Source organism: Suncus etruscus, chromosome 2 (genome assembly GCF_024139225.1).
Source record: "Suncus etruscus isolate mSunEtr1 chromosome 2, mSunEtr1.pri.cur, whole genome shotgun sequence".
Lineage (NCBI taxonomy): Eukaryota > Metazoa > Chordata > Mammalia > Eulipotyphla > Soricidae > Suncus > Suncus etruscus.
Window position 1 is genome coordinate 79,280,457 of NC_064849.1, and position 23,697 is coordinate 79,304,153.

At 35.8% G+C, this 23,697-nt stretch overlaps 1 pseudogene; it reads right to left on the reverse strand.

Moving 5' to 3' along the window:
• Positions 1–23,182: 23,182 nt before the first annotated feature.
• LOC126002686 (uncharacterized) lies at positions 23,183–23,306 on the reverse strand (annotated as a pseudogene).
• Between the last annotated feature and the right edge of the window lie 391 nt (positions 23,307–23,697).

The window sequence follows — 23,697 nt, forward strand, 5'->3', positions numbered from 1 at the left end:
TTGAACAACTCATTGTGTGAAGTTAATAAAATTATTCAAGATTGAGGGTTTGAAGAAAATTTAATGGGCTAAATTATATGCCTTACATAAATGAGGTCTTTTGATTGATCATTGGTGCCACGTGGTTCAATCAGTATTGCATTATTGGGTTCTAGCTCTGAACTTTTAGTCTTGATTCCTTGGGGATGTCTAATCCATGAGAAATATATGTTATATCTGACCTAAAACTGTAATACTGAGTTATCCTATCTCACTATCTTCCATTGATAACTTATTCTATTTACCCTTCATTAATGTCTTTCCATTCTGAAGAAACTAAAAGAACCACAGTTATAGAACAACAGTTAAGGCACTCACTCACCTTGTACCATATTGATTTAGGTTTGAGCTCCAGCATTTTATAGTCCCCTAACACCACCAGAAGTGATCCCTGAACACAGTTTCAAAAGTATGTCCTATTCACTACTAAATATGCCATTCCAAAATGAAGCACTGCAAATAATAGTAGTAATTGCTGCAGGGCCAGAAAGTTCCTTTGCTTACACCATCATTCCAAATTAAAATAATTGCACTTTTAGCCACATTTTTTGCTAATCTTCCAAGAGACCTAGTATCTCCTTCCCCAGAATTCTTTTTTGTTTGTTTTGTTTTGTTTTTTAGCCACACCTGGCGGTGCTCAGGGGTTACTCCTGGCTGTCTGCTCAGAAATAGCTCCTGGCAGGCACGGGGGACCATATGGGACACCGGGATTCAAACCAACCACCTTTAGTCCTGGATCGGCTGCTTGTAAGGCAAATGCCACTGTACTATCTCTCCGGGCCCCTTCCCCAGAATTCTTATAGATATTAAAGGCCCTTTATTTTCTAGTTCTTGATTTCTGTAAGGCAAAGTTTGCCCTAAGGCATTCTATATTCTTCAAACATTAAAGTAGAACAAAACTCTGCAGCATCAGAAGCTGCAGTATAAGGGTTAGTTAGTTTGATAAAATTTCTAATTCTTTGCATAAGAGAAGCAGTAGCCAAAAGCACAGAAGTCTATTTTTAGAGGCTTTTTTCTCAAGTTCTGTGTCTACCTCATAATTCGACCAATTTTTACATCTTTTTACAGAATTTATAATCTCAGAAGGTCCATGATTTTCTTTTTTTTTTTTTTTGAATTTGTAGTTGTTTATTCATGAATTGAAATAACTCACATGTTTTTAAATTATAAACAGGAGTAGAATCAAAACAGAATACAGTTCTGCAATAGCAAGTAAGGCATAATAAGAAAGAAATGGCTGGATAACATGCAACAGATAAGATCAGTTTCAAGGAAACTAAGGAGAATGCTAAGTTCAAAAGGGCACTTACGACATCAGACCATTTATATATGTCACTTTTTTATTACTTAACTATAGAGAAAACATGGAAATTTGATGGTTGACAATACATATACAGAGTTTATTGGAATAATGAAAATGTTATAAGCATGTATTATGTGTACCTGAAGATTTTAAAATGTGTGTGCCAAAACTGTTATAGCTGTCTACTTCAAAAAAGGAATATCAGTCTATGTAGATATATCAGTTAAAATTGAGAAATTAAATACAAAAATTATTCTAATTTGATTAAAAATTAGATAAAAGGGTACATGGAAGAGGTAAAATATATTAATATCTTTCTAATAAACTTTAGACTGCAAATATTCAAGTCAGTAAAATGTTAAAAGCAGTAAAACAAGATTAAAACAATAAAATTTATAGCAAATATTAGAAAAAGTCCTCACTGTATATGAATATTTGTACTATTTTTGCAATTGTTTTCATCTACTAATTCTTAAGATTTTATAACCACTTGAATGTCATGAATTTCATTCCTATGCAAAAACACCTAAAAGTGTCTAGTGACGAAAGCTTATAAGGCATTCCCAACCTAGCTTCCTGAAATGTTTCTTATGTTAATGGAAGTAACTGGATAGGTCTTTATGATTTTTAATTTTTTTTTTTTGGTTTTTGGGTCACACCTGGCAGTGCTCAGGGGTTATTCCTGGCTCCAGGCTCAGAAATTGCTCCTGGCAGGCACAGGGGACCATATGGGGCGCCGGGATTCGAACCGATGACCTCCTGCATGAAAGGCAAACGCCTTACCTCCATGCTATCTCTCCGGCCCCGATTTTTAATTTTTTACTAAAACCACTGTGAATTAAAAATCTTTCATAGTTGAATTTCAATCACGGTGACAGTGAATTAGGGCTATTCCTACCATCAGTTGCTATGTCCCATCAACTTGGTCAATTTGTTTCTTCATTGTTGTTTCAAGAAATCTATTTCTTCCTTGATAGGGTCCTTGGTATAATTCTTATATTCGTAAGACTTTGTTAGTTAGACTTGTGTCCTAAATGTGGTCTATCCTAGAGAAGGTACATGTGCATTTGAAAAGAATGTATATTCAGTTTTTTTTTTATAATAAAAGGCCCTGTACAGATCCATTAGTTCTAGTTCTTCTAGTTTCTTATTTTGGACTCATGTTTGCTTATGTTCTGCCTAGTGGATCTGTCTAGTTGCATTACTGGAGCGTTGAAATCTCCACTACTATTACATTTCTGTCTATATTTTTTTAGGTTTGTGAACAAAAGCTTTACATATCTAACTGCCTCTAAATGTGGTGCATAAATGTTGATCAGAGTACTTTTTGGACTAATATTCCCCTGATCAATTAGTAGTGTCCATCGTTGTCTCTGAGTACTTTCTTGAGCTTGAATGCCATTTGATCTGATATAATATGGCTGTTCCAGCTTTTTTGTTTTCTAGAAGCTTGTATAATTGTTTTCCATACTTTTACTCTGAGCCTATGCTTATTGAACATTTAAGTGTGTTTCCTGTAGGCAGCAGATATCTGGATTTTGTTTCCTGATACAACCCTCTACTCTGTTCCTTTTGATAGGATAGTTTAGTCCATTGACATTTAATAAAATTATTGATAAAGAAGACTGTTGTGCCATTATATTGTATAGGGTTGTTGTTACAATTGGGTATTTGGTTTGTATAATTGATCATTTAGAGTTGATTTTCTTAGTGTAAATATTGTGTTTTTTAGTCTGAGAATGTTTTTAAACCTCCCTCCCATGTAAATGAGTATTTTGCTAGGTTGAAAATTTCTTTTATTCAGTAGTTTAAATATGTCATTTCACTATTTTCTTGCCTGAATTGTTTCAAATAGAAGATCTGGTTTGATTCTTATGTTCTTTCCTTTTTGTGTAGGCTTTTCTTCTTCATTACTTATTTTTTTTTCTCTTTATTTGGATATCTTGATTACATAAATGATTGTGATAAGGTTTCAGTCCTATAAAGATCACCCCTCTTCACCAGTGCAACATTCCCGCCACCAAAGTCCCAAATCTCCCTCCATCCCACCCCACCCCCACCTGTACTCCAGACAGGCTTTCCAGTTCCCTCATTCATTCACTTGATTATGGTAGTTCTCAGTGTAGTTATTTCTATAACTGTGCTCACCACTCTTGTGGTGAGCTTCATGGAGTGAGCTGGTGTTCCAGCTCTCCTCTAATTGTCTCTGAGGATTGTTACAAAAATGACTTTTATTTTTCTTAAGACCCATAGATGAGTGAGACTATTCTGCGTCTCTCTCTCTCCCTCTGACTTATTTCACTGAGCATGATAGATTCCATGTACATCCATGTATAGGAAAATTTCATGACTTCATCTCTCCTGACGGCTGCATAATATTCCATTGTGTATATGTACCACAATTTCTTTAGCCATTCGTCTGTTGAAGGGCATCTTGGTTGTTTCCAGAGCCTGGCTATTGTGAATAGTGCTGCAATAAATATAGGTGTGAGGAAGGGGTTTTTGTATTGTATTCTTGTGCTCCTAGGGTATATCCCTAGGAGTGGAATAGCTGGGTCGAATGGGAGCTCAATTTCCAGTTTTTGAAGAAACCTCCATATCGCTTTCCATAGAGGCTGTACTAGACGGCATTCCCACCAGCAGTGGATAAGAGTTCCTTTCTCTCCACATCCCCGCCAGCACTGATTGTTCTCATTCTTTGTGATGTGCACCAATCTCTGTGGTGTGAGGTGGTATCTCATCGTTGTTTTGATTTGCATCTCTCTGATGATTAGTGACGAGGAGCATTTTTTCATGTGTCTTTTGGCCATTTGTATTTCTTTTTTATCAAAGTGTCTGTTCATTTCTTCTCCCCATTTTTTGATGGGATTAGATGTTTTTTTTTTTTGTAAAGTTCTGTCAGTGCCCTGTATATTTTGGATATTAGCCCCTTATCTGAAGGATGTTGGGTGAATAGTTTCTCCCACTCAGTGGGTGACTCTTGTATCCTGGGCAATATTTCTTTTGAGGTGCAGAAGCTTTTCAGTTTAATGTATTCCCATCTGTTAATCTCTGCTTCCACTTGTTTGGAAAGTGCAGTTTCCTCCTTGAAGATACCTTTAGTCTCAATGTCATGGAGTGTTTTACCGACATGTTGTTCTATATACCTTATGGTATCTGGTCTGATATCAAGGTCTTTAATCCATTTGGATTTTACCTTCGTACATGATGTTAACTGGGGGTCTATGTTCGCTTTTTTGCAAGTCGCTAACCAGTTCTGCCAGCACCACTTGTTGAAGAGATTTTCTCTGCTCCACTTAGGATTTCTTGCTCCTTTGTCAAAAATTAGGTAATTGTATGCCTGGGGAATGTTCTCTGAGAACTCAAGCCTATTCCACTGATCTGAGGGTCTGTCTTTATTCCAATACCATGCTGTTTTAATAACTATTGCTTTGTAGTACAGTTTAAAGTTGGGGAAAGTAATGCCTCCCATTTTCCTTTTCCCTAGGAGTGCTTTAGCTATTCGAGGATGTTTATTGTTCCAGATGAACTTCATAAGTGTTTGATACACTTCTTTGAAGAATGTCATGGGTATTTTTAAGGGGATCGCATTAAATCTGTATAATGCTTTGGGGAGTATTGCCATTTTAATGATGTTAATCCTGCCAAGCCATGAGCAGGGTAAGTGTTTCCATTTCCGTGTGTCCTCTCTTATTTCTTGGAGCAGGGCTTTATAGTTTTCTTTGTATAGGTCCTTCACGTCTTTGGTCAAGTTGACTCCAAGATATTTGAGTTTGTGTGGCACTATTGTGAATGGGATTGCTTTCCTGACTTCCATCTCCTCCCTATTATTATTGGTGTATAAAAAGGCCATTGATTTCTGTAGGTTGATTTTGTAGCCTGCCACCTTGCTATATGAATCTATTATTTCTAGAAGCTTTTTGGTAGAGTCTTTAGGGTTTTCTAAGTAGAGTATCATATCATCTGCAAACAATGAGAGTTTAACTTCTTCCTTTCCTATCTGAATTCCCTTGATATCTTTTTCTTGCCTGATCGCTATAGCAAGAACTTCCAGTACTATATTGAAGAGGAGTGGTGAGAGAGGACAGCCTTGTCTTGTACCCGAATTTAGAGGAAAGGCTTTTAGTTTTTCTCCATTGAGGATAATATTTGCCATTGGCTTGTGGTAGATGGCTTCAACTAGATTGAGAAAGGTTCCTTCCATTCCCATCTTGCTGAGAGTTTTGATCAAGAATGGGTGTTGGACCTTATCAAATGCTTTCTCTGCATCTATTGATATGATCATGTGATTTTTATTTTTCTTGTTGTTGATGTTGTGTATGATGTTAATAGATTTACGGATGTTAAACCATCCTTGCATTCCTGGGATGAAGCCTACTTGGTCGTAGTGTATGATCTTCTTGATGATGCATTGGATCCTATTTGCCAGGATTTTGTTGAAGATCTTTGCATCAGCATTCATCAGGGATATTGGTCTGTAATTTTCTTTTTTGGCAGCATCTCTGTCTGGTTTTGGTATCAAGGTAATGTTGGCTTCATAAAAGCTGTTTGGGAGAGTTCCCTTTTTTTCAATTTCATGGAAGAGTCTGGCTAGGATTGGTAGTAGCTCCTCTTGAAAGATTTGAAAAAATTCATTAGGAAAACCATCTGGGCCTGGGCTTTTCTTTTTTGGTAGATGTTTGATTACAGTTTCAATTTCCTCAGTAGTGATGGGGGTGTTTAGATATGCTACATCCTCCTTACTTAAATGTGGAAGGTTATAAGTGTCCAAGAATTTTTCCATTTCTTCTAGTTTCACATGTTTTGTAGCATAAAGTTTCTCAAAGTAGCCTCTGATTATCCTTTGGATCTCTGCAATTTCTGTTGTGATCTCCCCCTTTTCATTTCTAATACGGGTTATCAGATTTCTCTCTCTCTCTTTCTTTGTGAGTTTTGCCAATGGTCTATCAATCTTGTTTATTTTTTCAAAGAACCAGCTTCTGCTTTTGTTGATCTTTCGGATTGCTTTTTGGTTTTCCACTTCATTGAGTTCCGCTTTCAGCTTTATTATTTCCTTCTGTCTCCCTATTTTTGGTTCATTCTGTTGGTCATTTTCTAATTGTTTAAGCTGCGCCATTAAGTTATTCAGGTATGCTCCTTCTTCCTTCCTGATGTGTGCTTGTAGAGCTATAAATTTTCCTCTCAGGACTGCTTTTGCTGTGTCCCATAGATTCTGGCAGTTTGTGTCTTCATTATCATTTGTTTCCAGGAAAGTTTTGATTTCCTTTTTGATTTCATCTCGGACCCACTGGTTGTTCAGTAGCAGGGTGTTTAATTTCCAATTGTTAAAGTTTTTCTTCTGTGTGGCTTTGTAGTTCACATCTAATTTCAGAGCCTTGTGGTCAGCAAAGGTAGCCTGCAAGATTTCTATCCTCTTGATTTTATGGAGGTATGTTTTATGTGTCAGCATGTAGTCTATTCTGGAGAATGACCCATGTACATTGGAAAAGAATGTGTATCCAGGTTTTTTGGGATGGAGTGTCCTGTATATATCTACTAGTCCTCTTTCTTCCATAACACTTTTCAGGGCTAGTATGTTTTTGTGGGTTTCAGTCTGGTTGACCTATCAAGTGTTGATAGGGCTGTGTTGAAGTCTCCCACAATGATTGTGTTATTATTGATTTCTTCTTTCAGATTTGTCAGTAATTGTATTAGATAATTTGCTGGTCTCTCATTGGGTGCATATATGTTTAATAGTCTGATTTCTTCCTGTTGCACATATCCCTTGATTAGTACATAGTGTCCATCTTTGTCCCTTACCACTTTTCTGAGTATAAAGTTGGTGTCATCTGATATTAATATGGCCACCCCAGCTTTTTTCAGGGTGTTGTTTGCTTGGATAATTTTCTTCCAACCTTTGATTTTGAGTCTATGTTTGTTCTGACTATTCAGATGTGTTTCTTGTAGGCAGCAGAAGGTTGGATTCATCTTTTTGACCCATTTTGCCACTCTGTGTCTTTTAATTGGTGAATTTAGTCCATTGACATTGAGGGAGATGATTGTCATAGGATTTAATGTCATCTTTGTAGATAAGTTTGCTGTGTTTGTTGGTCTCTCTTGTCTTAGAGTAGACCTGTCAGTTTTTCCTTTAAGGCTGGTTTATCTTCTGTGAAGTTTCTGAGCTGTTGTTTATCCGTGAAGCTGTGTATTCTTCCTCCAAACCTGAATGTGAGTCGGGCTGGGTGCAGTATTCTTGGGGAGGCATTCATTTCATTCAATCTTGTCACAATATCCAACCACTGTCTTCTGGCCTTGAGAGTTTCTTGTGACATGTCTGCTGTAAGTCTTAGGGATGCTCCTTTGAATGTAATTTCCCTTTTTGATCTTGCTGCTTTCAGTATTCTATCCCTATCTATGGGATTTGTCATTGTAACGAGGATGTGTCTTGGGGTGTTTTTCTTTGGGTCTCTTTTAGCTGGTATTCTTCGGGCATGCAGTATTTGATTGCATGTAGGCTTTAACTCTGGGAGTATCTCTTTGATGATGTCTTTGACAGTTGATTCTTCTTGGAGATCTCCTTCCTTGGTTTCTGGGACTCCAATGATTCTTATGTTGTTTCTGTTGAGTTTATCAAAGACTTCTATTTTCATCTCTTCGCATGCCTTGAGTACATTTTCCATTGCCTGTTCGTTTGTCTTAATGTTCTTTTCCAATTTCTTCTGTTGTGTTGAGCTTTTCTGCATCTCATCTTCCAGTACTCCGATTCTCTCCTCAGCTGCTGATACCCTGTTGGCGAGGCTATCCATTGTGGTTTTCAGTTGAGCAACCGTATTTTTCAGATCTGTTATTTCAGTTTGGAGTTTTCTGATTTCTGTTTTTGTGTTCTCTTCAGATCGATCTATGCTTTTTTTGAGGTCTACAAACATATTTCATATTTCTACTCTAAACTCCTTATCTGAAAGGTTAATCAGGTGGTTGTAATTTATTAGATCAACCGAGCTTTCGTCTTCATTCTCTATGGATGGTGTTTGCCTGCGAGTTTTCCCCATTGTCACGCTTGTAGTGTGGTTTTTCCTGCGTGTTGTGGTGGGGTTCATTGATTAGGAAGAGTTCGCGGCTGCAAAGGGAAGCGAAGCGGCTGAGCACTTCTGTTGCCTCTAGTTGCAAGTCCTCAGAGTGAACAAAGGCAGGGCAAGGTAGAGCGATCCCGCAGCCCCAGAATGCAGCTGCTCACCAGCTTCAAAATGCAGTTTTTTAGGGGTGCACTCCCTAGGCCCCTGAGGAAACCTTCGGAAGTTCAGAAGCACAGTTTCAGGCAGACAGAGATAGGAGTTTTCCCCGAAGTCCTCAGAGTAAACAAAGGCAGGGCAGGGCAAAGCGATTCCGCGGCCCCACAATGCAGGCACTCACCAGCTTCAGAATGCAGTGTTTTTGGGGGTGCGCTCCCTAGGCCCCTGAGGAAACCTTCGGAAGTTCAGAAGCACAGTTTCAGGCAGACAGAGATAGGAGTTTTCCCCGAAGTCCTCAGAGTGAACAAAGGCAGGGCCGGTCCATGATTTTCTAATTTAGCCTTTTGAGCCATATGTTCTAATTCAGGTTTATAATCTGTAAGATTACTAATTTGTCTGCATATAGAAGAAGACATTGCCAGATGGGCATTTTTTTGTCTTTTTGTTCATGAGACTCCAGAATGTCCTAGTCTGTCTTATTCCTTAAAGAACCAGAAACTAACTTTAGGTACAACCTGAATAAGTTACTGTAATTGTTGTTTAGTTAATGTAGTTATGAACTTCTACCTTAAAACATTAGGAAAAAATCTGTTTACCTTCTCGTCTTAAACCTATTGCTATTCAGGGAGTCCTAGACACTCTGACAAGGTTCCTGCTTCGTGCACCTAAAAATAAAATGAAACAATAAAAGAAGAAAAAAGAGAGAGACAGCTTGCTTTCCTTGATGGCCCCCAAACATTGTGCGCCAAATGCTGCAGGTGTCTTGCATCTCAGCATCTCTAATGGGGAAAAAAAAATCCTTCACGAGAGGAAAACAGCTAACACAAGTGGCAGAATATGAAATATGAAATAATGAAACCACACAAAATAAATTGTATGGGGACCCACATCTTCAATAGACGTGAGACCATTTTACTCTTCCATGTTGGTAATATGTATACATATATAAACACGTATATATATGTATGTGTGTATATGTGTATATATATGTATATATATGTGTGTTTATATATAAATATATATATATATTTATATATATATATAAAAGATATACATATCAAAAACTAGCCAGTACAGGTGAAGAAAATCCTGAGCTAAAAGGGAGGAAGTAAAATAGGAGAAGAGGGTGTAGCTAGATTAGAAAGGAGGATCTTATGACAAAAGATGAAAAACTTATTTTGCTGCAATTTGGGGGCTGGCTGGATAGCAACTAGCAAGGAAGATAGAAACTGCATACCACCTAGAAGCTGAAATCAGAAAAGCCAGTTTGTAAATAGCTGGCTTGGCTTGCCTTTGAGTTGTAAATTATTTGGCCAGGAAGAAAACCTTTGCAGACTTTTGGTGCTGAAGATTTCCCTGAGTCATTGACAGAGGCCGTATATTGGCTTGTACTTTTCACAAGGGAGAGAATATGCTGAATAAGAAGAAATTGTAATGTCACTATTATGTTGTGAATTGCAGCAATATTGCCAGTAATCCATGTAGGGGGATATAATTAATGTTCACCAATGAGCTTACTGGCTAAAATGTTTCAGGGGATATTCAGCTCACTCTGCTCCAGGAATAATAGATATGTCTGATGGGCCTGGTTCCCTAAAATGGAGGTGTATTATATCACTGCATGACAAATAATAATAAAATAAATAATAAATAAATAAATAAATAAAAATAAATTAGCAAATGTCTAAGTTACGGGTCTTACAGTTCCCCTTTCTGTAGTTTCAAATTTAGGTAGTTCCGAGTTTAGTTTTAAGGACAAATCTTTTCTGGTACCACCAAATGTTAGTGAAGGTGGATTATGTCTGGCAGTATAAATCAAAGTTACCAGGATTCAAGTCAAATCAAAAACATAGTGGTACCTGAGATGAAAGCAAACAATGTATAATTTGCAAGGACTTGTAACCCTTTGAAATGCAGAAGTGTCAGACCCAGAGAATCAAAAGAACCCTGAAAGGTGAGGATCCTAAAGCAGGAAAAATAAATATGAGATAATAAACATAAAATACCATCAAGTTTTAAAACTCTTCTTCATTGAAAATTCCCTGATTAAACTCCTATTTATGAAAAAAATTCCAGGCAAAAAAAATTTGGGGCTATCCATATATAACACTTGCCAAAAAACTATTGTACTTTCTAAATAAAATGATGTTACCTTACTCTGTTTCTTTTCTGAGAATATTTTTATCAAGGCTTGACAATGAACCTAGGAGCTTGGATCTAGGTCAGGAGTGGCTTTCTTTCCTTCAAGGTTAATGTTTTAGGCCAACCTGTTTCCCATAATTCCCTGGTGATAGAGACATTTTCCTGTACTCTGATAATTAAGTAGAACTCTGGTACTGGCTCATTACTGCCTAGTGGGACTAGTGTGATGCAAATATTACACTGTATAGGTGCTCATGCCAGCCTAGCCTGTATCCTCCCAGGCATTTCCTAAGCAAGATCTGTGTCAGTGCTCTCCTTTCTGAGTTTGTGAGCAATTTGCTTCTCTACTTTTTGCTGGTTTCACCTGCAATATTGGGATCTTGGGGAATTTAAAAGTCATGGGAGGTGAGAAAACCCATTAATAACCTAAAAATATTAATAGCTAAAAATTAAATTAAATCATTCCAATACAGGTGAAAATGTGTGTCTGTCCTGCAATACTATTCTATCTCCAAACTAATTGATTCAACTATAAAAATCTGTTTGTCTTATTGATCTTTACAATCCTAAAGCATACCATTACTGAAAAGGGAAGTCGACAACTAGTTACACACCCCCACTTATACCTGCTTTTTTGAATCTGACCCTTTTTGTCCTAAAGAGGAACTCGTTTACCTTAGCAGATGTCATGCCTTTATAAGGAAGTCGTCCCTACCAGTCTCTTCCCTTCTCATCCCCCTCCCCTTCTTATGGTATATAAGGATGAACAAAAAAAGCCACATGGTCCTTTGCCTTTGTTCGGTTCTGAATGAGCATTGGACCCTGGCAGGCCAGAATAAAGAATCCACTTGAGCTTTTGCCCGAGTGACTCTCTCTTCATTTCTCTGCGTCGGAGCAGCATATGGACTACCGAGCCTTACATTTTGAACAACTTAAAATTTAATTTTATCAACCTGTATTAGTCTCCTTAACTCACACCACCACTTAAACTCAGAACACTTATAAATACTATAAAAAAGGGAGGAGGTTCTTTTGGTGTATGTGTGAGGGAGAGAGTGAGAGGGAGAGAGAAAGAGAGGGAAAGAGGAGAGAGAGGAAGAAAGGAATAAAGAAGAATAGAGAGATAGAAAGAGAGAGAGAGTGAGAGAGAGAAAATGAAGCTAAAGTTGAGTGTCCTGAATTTTTTGTGTCCCCTGAGAATCACTGGGTGTGGCCAAAATACAAATACATAATGGTTACTTGGGAAACAAAATTTCTCCTTGGGAGGAACCTGAATTCTACTTCTTTGCTTTTGAGATGTAAATGTTCCACCAAGTTTTCTCCAAGAACTCGGTCCTTCTTTTTAAATGCAAATAGGAAGTAATCTTAACAAGAAAAAAGAGTAGAGCCTTTTTAAAACGTAAACTGCAATCAAATCTCTCTTGCCCAATTCTCCCTCAGCCTCCATAAGATTACTTGTCAAGAACAAATACAAAATCCAAAAACTCTTCCCAAAAAAATAGCAGTACAATTTTTTAAATGTGTGAGTTGGATAGACTAAACTTCAGTCAACTGTCACAGATTTGTATCTAAGCTCTATTCAGACAGAGTTTGTATTGTTATATAAATAAGGACAAAAGAGGACCCGACAGGTAAGATTGTGGCCCAAAGAAAGAGAATTTTCTACACTCTATGTCAAAAGATTGGCATATGTCTGATGAGAGACAGGATGACCTAACACTGAGAAGACCACGCAACTGAAGGGAATTTCCTGTGCGACCAGGTGGGTTGTACAGAGAGATGGGTCCCCTGGATTTTTTGTTTTGTTTTGGGAAATTTATCCCTAAAGTCACCCAATCCACACACAAAATCAAGCTATGGATTCAAAAGGAGTCAACCGATCCATCAGCTTTAAACTCTAATTTCAAATTGATTCTGCTTAAAAGTGATGGCCTCACCAAGAAAAGAGTTACACAAAAAATAAAGTTCTGACAAGGTTACTTTTTTGTTACTGTTTTTGTTTTGTTTTGGGCCACACCTGAGACACTCACGAGTTACTCTTGGTAGTAGTGATCAGGAGAACATATGGGGTAACAGGTTTAGAACATAGATTGGCACATGCATGGTAAATGACCTATATATACATTATACTATCACTTCAGCCCCCTGGCTACTTTTCTTTTTTTTTAACTTTTTTAAATATAAATTCTTTATTTAAGCACCATGATTACAAATATGATTTTAGTTGGGTTTCAGTCATAAACAGAATACCACCCTTCATCTGTGCAACATTCCCACCACGAATGCTCTCCTCCCTCCTTCGAGACAGGCGTTTTACTACAGTTATTTATTTTTTAAGTTTAGTAAGCTGTTTTTGTTTCTTTCTTTCTTACAGGATGTGTTAAAAAATATAATAGTAACGATGTGAGAGTGGCAATTGACATTGTTTGCATAGGACCAGCAAAATATGGGGAAAACAGAAAAAAGCCTTGGCCTAATTGGAAGGAGGCCTCACCCCTGACATTTTCTGGCATCAGACCTACTCTGGGCTTCAGACATACCAGACTGCCCAATCCCTGAGTCATTCTCCATGGTCCTAGTGAAACTCTTTTGCACATTAGCTGTTGTTGATGTCAGGTTCCTATAGTTTAAGATTCTGGTTTCTGCGCATTTCCTTCATCGAGTCATGTAGATGTGGAGCATCGTCTAGTTTCACTTCACCATTAGATGAAGAGGCACCTGCCCTGAAAGCAGGTTGTGCTGTTGATAAGTCATCTGGGTGTTAAGAGAGCACTCTTTGGAGTAAGTCAATGCCAGAGCAGTGGTAGGGTCTTTGCTGCTACAGGTTTACTTCCTGGTAATGCTATAGAAAATTGTGGTTGTTTCCACAGATGGTATCCATGGTTCTGGGTGTATAGGCAATACCCATTCTTCTGAGTTGAGCCAAGTTATTATGCCAATGTTCAGGGTATAAGGCCTAACTGCATTACAAAACTTGTGTTCCCAGCTCTATTAGATGAGAACTTGTTTGCATAATGTAATATTTTCCCATTTTAATGTGGCTATGCAAAAGAGGAACAATGCCACAAGGTATTATTGGTACATCTGGAGGTCGAGGGAACAAGTTCAACATTTCCTGTAACTTGGTTCTAATATGAATTCTATACAGAGAGACTCTTCTACCAGAATTTCTTATTGAACAGATACCAAAGGTGGGGGGGGGCAAAAAAAATCAGTGGGCAAAATTGTCACTATATAAGAGGATATTCAAAAAGAGTTATAGATGTTAAGAGATACATCTAAAATATACAGGAGATACACATGTCCCTTTTATGTCTATAGAAATGTCGCAGGGAAGGGTGTTAAGTCTGGGTATTCATCTGTGGGTCCCGGGGAGTAGTTTAAAGGGGACCCCAGGCCTTTCCAAAGCCCCACACTGTACAAGTAGGGCTGTCTGGGAAATGTCGCTGCCAACTTTCCTCCCACCAATGGCCATTCCCAGGTTACTTTTTGATAAGAGTAATCTAGGAATACTGAGCAAAAAACAAAACTGACTTTTATTTCTCTTAAAAAATACTTTTGCCTCAACTGGAAATCTATGACTCCATGAAAATTTATAAACCTCATACAGACCAACCAGGCAGAGCAAATGATGTGGAGCTCAGTCTGGGACTATAAGGTGTAACTTTTCTGTTTGCCAACATGGTTGGCAGAAAGTTTAATTGCCATAAAGAACTTTTATGTATCAGGATTTTTTGAGTCCTTAGTTCATCTCAAATTCTTTAGCCAGGAGCTGAAAGAAGCAGCATTTTAGATGCTGTGGTTTCCTTCCCACATACTGCAGCACAAAAAAATGCTAATCTTAAAGCTTTGTGAAACTATATAATTTGCTGTATTTGTCTCCTCAGCCTTTGTCACTTTGGTTAATGATATATTGACTTAGTATGAATTTACAGTGACTTATTCTAACTAATTGTTTAAAAATAGTTATTTTGTGCACTAAAGTAGGCCCTGAGTATCACTGATCATGACAAGAGAAAGGAAAGAAAGAAAAAAAGGGAGAAAGAAGAACAAATAAGAAAGAAATAAACAAAGAAGGAAGAAGAAAGAAAGAGAGAGAAAGAAAAAGAAAGAAAGAAAGAGAGAAAGAAAGAAAGAAGAAAGAAAGAAAGAAAGAAAGAAAGAAAGAAAGAAAGAGAAAAAGAAAGAAAGAAAGAAGAAAAGAAAGAAAAAGAAAGAAAGAAAAGAAGAGAGAAAGAAGAAGAAAGAAAGAAAGAAGAAAGAAAGAAGGAAGGAAGAAAGAAAGAAGGAAGGAAGAAAGAAGAAGGAAGGAAGAAAGAGAGGAGGGAGGAAGGAAGGGGAAGGAAGGAAAAAGAAGAAAGAAAGAGAAAGAGAGAAAGAAAGAAAAAAAGAGAATAAAGAATGAAAGAAGGAAAGATAAGAAAGAAAGAAAGAAAGAAAAAAGAAAGAAAAAGAAAGAAGAGAAAGAAAGAAAAGAAAAGAAAGAAAGAAAAAGAAAGAAAGATAGAAAAAAGAAAGAAGAAGAAAAAGAAGAAAAGAAAGAAAGAAAGAAAGAAAGAGAAGAAAAGAAAGAAAGAAAGAAAGGAAGGAATGAAGGAAGGAAAGAAAGAAAAGAAAGAAAGAAAAGAAGGAAAGAAAGAAAGAAGGAAAGAAAGAAAAGAAAGAGAAGAAGAAAGAGAAAAAAGAAAGAAAGAAAGAAAGAAAAGAAAGAAAGAAAGAAAGAAAGAAAGAAAGAAGAAAGAAAGAAGAAAGAAGGAAGAAGAAAGAAGAAGAAGAAAGAAAGAAAGAAAGAAAGAAAGAAAGAAAGAAAGAAAAGAAGAAAGAAGAAGAAAGAAAGAAAAAGAAAGAAAGAAAGAGAAAGAAAGAAAGAAAGAAGAAAGAAAGAAAGAAGAGAAAGAAAAGAAAGAAAAGAAAGAAAGAAAGAAGAAAAAAAAGAAAAGAAAAGGAAAGAAAGAAAAGAAAGAAAAGAGAAAAGAAAGAAAAAAAGAAAGAAAGAAAGAAAGAAAGAAAGAAAGAAAGAAAGAAAGAAAGAAAGAAAGAAAGAAAGAAAGAAAGAAAGAAAGAAAGAAAGAAAAAGAGAAAGAGAGAGAAAAGGAGACAGAAGAAGATAGAAATATAGGTTTCTGGAAGATTAAACGTGAGCTGGCCATATGAATATTTTAACTAAATTTAATAACCTTTTCTTTTATAAATATCAGTTTAGAATGATGCCATTCATATATCACATGGGAGATAACTTGCTAAATTTATAATAAAAAAACATCTCTTTGGAACTGAAGCAATACTACATTCGATTGAACACTTGCCTTGCACTTATTTACAGGGTTTATTTCCTAGCATCCTCATGGCCCCTTGGAAAGACCAGAGGAGGAAATCCTAAGAATAGAGCCAATAGTAATCAATGGACATCAACTGACCTGCCACTAAACAAACAAATGAATAGAAACAACAAGACTATATCTGCAGCAATGAATGACACCTTGATCTTTTCTGACCTATTCATTTTCTGTCACCATAAACTGCAATTTACCCCTATAAAATCTGATCTGTTTTTACTTAAATTTTTACTTTGATGTTTTGATTTATAGTAAGTTCTTCCACCAGTGTCCATGATCCCCTTCTATATCACCTTGTTCACAATCTTGGTCTCTTTGCTTTCATTGCCTTTGGCCATTAGCTATTCCCTAGTTTGTTACATTCTATGTAGAAAAAAACTAATTTTACTTTTTGCTTCTTTTTCTGCCTGACTATATAGCATGATAGTGTTTGGTTCAATTAATAATATGATTAATTTTATTATTTCATCTTTTCTTATAGCTAACTTGCATTCCATAATAGATGATAGATAGATATAGATGAAAAATAAATAGATGATAGATAGATAGATAGATATAGATTGATTGATTGAGACACAGAGGGATAGGTAGGCTACAGTTTCATCTTTTCTTAGGCATTTGTATTGTTTCCAGATCTTGGCTACAGTAGTGATGCAATGAACATAGGGATAGAAATGTGTATTCAAAGTAATACTTAGTAGTCTTGCACCTGTTTGGTCCTGGTGCCTCCCTTATTTCCCCCTCTAACTGGGGGGCAGGACTAGCTAGTTCAAGTTACGTGGTTTTGTTTGAAGAAGGGAATAGTAGTAAACTGGGGTAAAGGTCTAATACGCAGAAAATAAGCGGAATTCTTCTAGAGGGTCTCATCCTCAGTTAGAGAGACGAAGGAGAAAAAGGTGAAACACTCCACCAGTACAAAAAGAAGTGTCAAATATCCATTGAGGACTCCAACAATAAATCTAAGCACCACCACAACGACAACAGAAAAAAAAAAAAAGCCATGGTCTTGAGATAAGATTTAGACTAGATACAGAGGGCACAACATATTCTGGCAGCTCTAGGGGTGAGGGAAGAGCATATGGGAGGTAGGACAAAAAACGGAGGTGTAGGGAGGACAAATTGGTGATGGAAATCCCCCCTGATTTTATGTAAATATGTACCTAAAACATTATTGTCAACAATATGTAAGCCACTATGATCAAAATAAAAATTAAATTAAAAAAAATTTCAAAGATTTTAAGGATATTAACACAAAAATCATTCTAGGATTGGAAAAATAAAAATATTATTTTATTCTTAAAAAAAAGTAATGCTTTTAGGTTTGGGGAGATAAATAAATGATGAATAAATAAATAATAGAATTGATGTCTTGTTTGGAAGCTCCATTCTTAAATTTTGGGGTAACGTTAATAGTGTTTTCAAAGTAGGCTACATCAGTAATATTCCTTTAGATTGGATGAGGCTTCTCCCATAACTGTACCAGCACTGATGTGTATCAGTCTCACTGGTACAAGATTGTATCTTTCTGTTGATTTAGTTTGCCTTTCTATGAAAAATGTTAAAGAACATGTTTTATAAACCTATTAGTCATTTGTATATCTATGCATCTTTCATGAGGAAGTGTCTGTTTAGTAATAATTCCCATATTTTTCAATTTTTTGGATAAAACCGGAGCCTGACTTTTATAGCTATAATGGCCTTAGTAGTAAATCCTTGTTTTTTTAATTCTCCAATAATGACTGTATTTAATAAGTCAGACAATAGACTGCAGCTATAGCACAGCAGATAGGGCAGTTGCCTTTCACATAGTCAACCCGGATACTATACCTGGCATCTTGTATGGTCTTCTGAGCCTGCCAGGAAGAATTCTAAGTGCAGAGCCAGAAGTAACTCCTGAGCACGAACAGGTGTGGCCCCAAAACAAAACAAAACAAACAAAGAGAAAGACAAATACTTGTGAAAGCTTACTATTTGTATATGCCATAAGCTTATGGTGATAAAAACAGTTTCTCCCCAATAGCACCTTTTATTTCCAGTCTAAGAAGTTTTATTGGTGAAAATAGAGCTCAATTACCATTGTTTGAATCACACCTAGCTTCCCTCTAGGCTTAATCTTGGCTTTTCAATCAAGGATCACTTCTAAAGAGTTTGGAAGATCATCAATGGTGTCAGGCATCAAATCGAGTTAGTCATGTGCAAAACAAGCACTCTATCCACTGTACAATCTTTGCTGCTTCTGTACATTATTATATTTTACTTAAATAAAGAGTTTTTGTACCTTTGATTGTTTGCTGACCTTGCAGACTTCTGTTGTAGTTAAAAGTCAGGTCAAATAATTGGAGAAAGAACTGGGTCTCTATAGAGGCTTTCATTAGTCTTTGGTTAGTGTAGTTTGATTAGTCTTTGGTTAATGTAGTTCCTAAAGACCATTGTTTCAAAACTATACTTGAATCCAGGCAATGGAAATAATCCTGTTTATAATAGTCATAGTGATCTCTTTGGTGCTCTATATCTCATCAAAAAGTTTAAACCTGCTGAATGAAGATATAATACAAGGGATAAGCAACTACCTTGTCTGTAACTAACATTCTTTTCAATGGATTCACAATACCACACATTGTCTCCTGAGCATTGTTAAAAGAGATCCCTGAAGAATAGGCAGTAGGAAGCCCTGAGCACCTTTCAGTATGGCCCCTTATACAGGTTTCAAATAGGAAGCCAGAAAAGAGTCCAAGAAAGTAATTTTGAAAATATCTACATCATTAAGAGTTCAAGATATGAGTGAGTATTCACTATCAAAAATAAATAAATAAATAATAATTTCGAAGTGATAAGCTGAGAGTGTCCTAAATAATCAAATATTAATCTAGTCTTTGTCAAAGTATATGAGTTGGGATGTGTGTATGAGGGCAGTTATGAAGATAATAGTGGCCCAAAATAGAAGTCTTTGTGCTGAGCTTCATATCACCATAGGAGACTTACTATCTAACCTTTTATTCTAGCCTCTAATAGGAATGAAATTGTAAATCAGTCAACCTCCACTGACTTCTTTAATACTAATAAAGCAATCTGTCTAAAGAGTCCTGCTAGCACTAAAAAAGTGTTTTTCAAAAAACAAGACTGCTAACATAACTTCCCTTTTAGTGGCTAATAATTAATTTTGTATTCAGGAAGGTCCTTTCTATCTACTAAATACACTATCGAATAGTGTAAAAAAAAGTTAGACTAGGTGAATTTTTATCTCATCTGTAAGTATTATATATAGTATTATAGATATATACAAAGAGTATGTATATATACATGTATATATATATATCACATAAAAACATACCTTGTTTATTTTTGGGCCACACCTGGTGATGCTCAGAGGTTACTCCTGGCTATGTGCTCAGAAATCGCTCCTGGCATGAAGGACCATTTGGGATGCTGGGGGATTGAACCGCAGTTCATCCTGGGTCAGCTGCGTGTAAGGCAAACACTCACCTGCTGACCCATCGCTTGACCCCTCCTCTGCTTACATTTTAGCATTATTACTAGACATCTCAATATTCTCTAGTTAGAGTTCCTTGTATATGTTTTGATGTACATTGCAATAATCATGTCCATCTCCATTCTGCCAGCTACGTGCTGACACTTGGGTTCTGCCATTCTAAGATTCTCTCATTCTTTTGGCTTCAGATAACTGGTCCAGTAATGGCATCTTCTACTCCAACTTTTTGCCTTCAGAAGCTTCTGGATCAAGATTTCCCTGCACTGTCAGATTGAAATGATAGGAACCTAGTCACATGCCACAATAAAATAGAGATATCAAACACTTCTATATGTATAAATTCAGAAAGGAAACTTTCCTCTAACTTGAAAGAGCTGCATTTCATGAGCATGACAATTCTGTATTCACTAGAAAAGGCTTTATAACTCCATTCCTAGAAGATATAATTTACTGTTTAATAATATAGGCTCTGAAGGGTATCCATGAAAAATGTTTTATAGTGAAGTGGCATGGAATGTGTAATTTTTGGTTCAAATATATCATATGTGACATGGCTTATTTTTATTTTTTCTACAGTATTTATTTTGTCTCTAGCTTAAAGAAAAGGCAATTTGATTTGTGTACTGATTTTCTAGGAGTGTTTCTGATTGTTAGCTAAAATTATGTTATATGCATTTCTCCATCATAATGGGAATCAAAGCATATTTTGAAGCCATCATTTTATAGTTCATTTGGACTTTTAAAGGATTATTTTTGGTTAGGTTTAAATAGGTACTTGGAATAAAAACATTCACCCTGCTGGACCACAAAATCACTCTGTAACTAGATATGTTCATTGTTTTTGATCAATATTAAACTAAGGTGTGTTTTATAACATGGGAATTTGTTATTGCTTAAATTTTCAAATCTGTACATTGACATATACTAATGATTTTAAGCATTTTTGAGGGTAACTGAAAAAATCTTAATATTTTTTGTTAGGAAATAGGTCAAATGTTTTCTAATTTATACATTATTATTTAAAGAGAAGTTATCATAATAACCAGTGGATAGGGCTGGTGTGATAGAGTGTGATAGAGTCTTCTGCTAGTGAGTTTGCCTTGCATGCTGCAGACTCGGGTTTGATTTCTGGCATCTCATACAATCTTCGAGAGTGCCAGGAGTGATTCCTGAGTGGAGAACCTGGAGTATTCCCTGAGCATTGTTGGGTATGTCCACCCCCAATAAAAAACCAACAAAAGAAACCAGTTGATAAAATATACCAGTTTTGAGGACTTGGTGCCTGGCGTTTTACTGGTATATAGTTCAACTTCATGAGGTGCAAGTAAGAATTTCATGTCTTGTTTATATGGCAGTGATGCCATTCATCAGTGTATAGAATGAAACCCATGTACATGCTTGACCTTTTTAGAATAACTTAGAGACTAAGGGTAGCTAGGTACCTCTTTAGTGTCTGAAGAAAAATCCTAATATCATCCCTTTCAGTTAGTCAAATTTTCTCTATGATGTAAGAATTCAACACTCCCTAGCTGCCCTTTCTCATGCTAGGTCTAAAACTTTCACACTCATTCTTTCATCCAAGACCACTGTAGTTATTAACCAATTCTCATTCAAAGGAAGAGTAATCAACTGTCTGTTTCATTAGAAAAAAAGCTAAATAATAACTTTAAGTCAGGAATGATTATTTCTATTAAAATTCTAGCAGAATATTAGCAATCACATGCTATTTATATTAGTGTATAGTTTATTTAGTGGTCTAACAAAAACTGTAAAATATGTTGATATTTACAAACAATTACCTTCATAAACATTTTTCAGTGCATTCTCAAATGAACAATAAAACAATAAAAATTGAATATAAATTTATGAAAGAACCAGACACTAAAGAGGTACCTAGCTACCCTTAGTCACACCCAGCAGCGCTCAGGGATCACTCTTGGCTCTAAGCTCAGAAATCGCTCTGGGCAGGCTCAGGGGACCATATGGGATGCCGGAATTCAAACCACTGTCCTTCTGCAAGCTAGGCAAACACCCCACCTCCATGCTATCTCTCAGGCCCCAAAAGAATCACAATTTTAAACCATAAAATTAAGATACCCCTAAAGGCTTATTTTTAAAAGTAAAACTCAAGTACATTCTTTTTTTGTGGGGTTGAGGGGACATACTCAGCAGTGCTCAGGACCTTTTCCTGGTCTGTGCTTGGGAATTAATTCTGGAGGGACACTTTTACATATGCCAGTATTTAGTATCAAATTAGGATAGACATCTTGAAAGAAAATAGACCCTTGTATTATCTTTCTGGTCTTTTCACTGAATTAAAACAAATTGATAATTGCATTACATTTAAATTTCTGTTAGGTATTTATATTCTCTGTTTTTGATGAACTTCTCTAACCATTATTTTTTCTCACTTTAAACTGCATTTTCATTTCTATCTTACTATTTACTGAATAATTGAGTTGATTACTATTAAATACTTAATAGTATTTAAATATTGGTCTCTGAATTTCTATCTTAACTGGTTTTACTAAATAACAAAAAAGGTCTTTCAAATCATTAGAATTTGCTTTTTATCTCTTGATATGATGCTTTGATATCAATTCTCTAATTTTAAGAAGCTTAATATATTTAGCCTTACATTTTAAAGTAAAATATGGTAGTTATTATCAAAGAATCCAACATTAGACATATGTGCATGGTGTTAATTATTCTTTATGATTAGCAAATGCTTGCATTGCATGATCCTTTACTAATTACTGATTCCATGTTCTTAGAGTTTCACTTCCATGTCACAAGTGCACATAAATCCAATTATAGAGCAATCACAGAAGAAAGATAAAAGGCTCTCTCATCATTTGTCACACTTTCCACTAATTCTCCAATCCTAGAAAATGGAATTCATTTATTTTCACTAGATAGTTTTTATAATTTGATATTATTGTCCAATCAATACTATATAAGTTATACCTTGAGATAACTTACTTATGAGCATTTTATTTCAATGTACATATATTCCAAATTATTTTTCCAATTATAGGATTTGAACACAAAGTTTCACTCATGCACAGCAATGTATAATTCTAGAGAATCATATCACCTCGTCCTGATATATTTTTTCTGGAATTTAGTTTGATATAAGAATATATTATTCTTTATTTTTATATGTTATTCTTTTTTTGTTTTGCTTTTGGATCACACCCGGCTGCACTCAAGGGTTACTCCTGGCTCTATGATCAGAAATCACTCCTGTCAAGTTCAGAGGACCATATGGGAAGCCCTTCTGCATGCCCTTCTGCATGCAAGGCAAATGCCTTACCTCCATGCTATCCCTTTGGTCTCATGTTAGTTATTCTTACCTGTAAAAATTCCCTATGTTTAAGCATTTCATAGATGTATTTCTGTGTGCTTTCATGTTCAGAGTGTACAGTGTTTTACTTCAGTAGAAAATATAGAATACAATTATTTTAATAAATGCTAGTATGCTAATAACTAGCAGCCTATGATCAAGCATCATTTAATGATAGTAGGTAGTTTATCAATTTATTTCCATTTTATCCTTTTGTATTACCTTACATTTTCTTTTTAATTTTATACTTAAATTTTACTTAATTTTAAATAATAAAATTTTACTATCAAATTAATTAAATTTTATACACTATATTTTTTTTGTCCCTCCATTCACAGTACAGACCAGGCAAAGGGCCTGGGTTGATGTGTATATGGGGTGCATTTACTATACCTATACAGTCAGTGTAAAGAACACAGCCTGTGGTAAGCATTGGAAGGCCTTATTTTTTTCTTTTCTTTTTTTTTGATTTATATATATATATATATATATATATATATATATATATATAAACCTTCACCAGTGCAACTCCCATCACCAGTATCCCAAGTGTTCTTCCTTCCCACCCCATTCAAAACGCTATATATTTTGAATGTTAATATTAGTCTATTAGAGAGAAAGCAAAAAATAATCAAGCTAATCTTCAAGGGCCAATATAATAGTCTAATTCTAAGTGTTTATAAAGTGGCTGATGGTATTACATTCTCTTAAAATCATTACTTAATTTTGTTTTGTTTTATTTTGGGTCTGTTTTGTTTTGTTTTTTGGGCCACACCCAGTGATGCTCAGGGGTTAATCCTGGCTATGAGCTCAAATATCACTTCTGGCTTGGG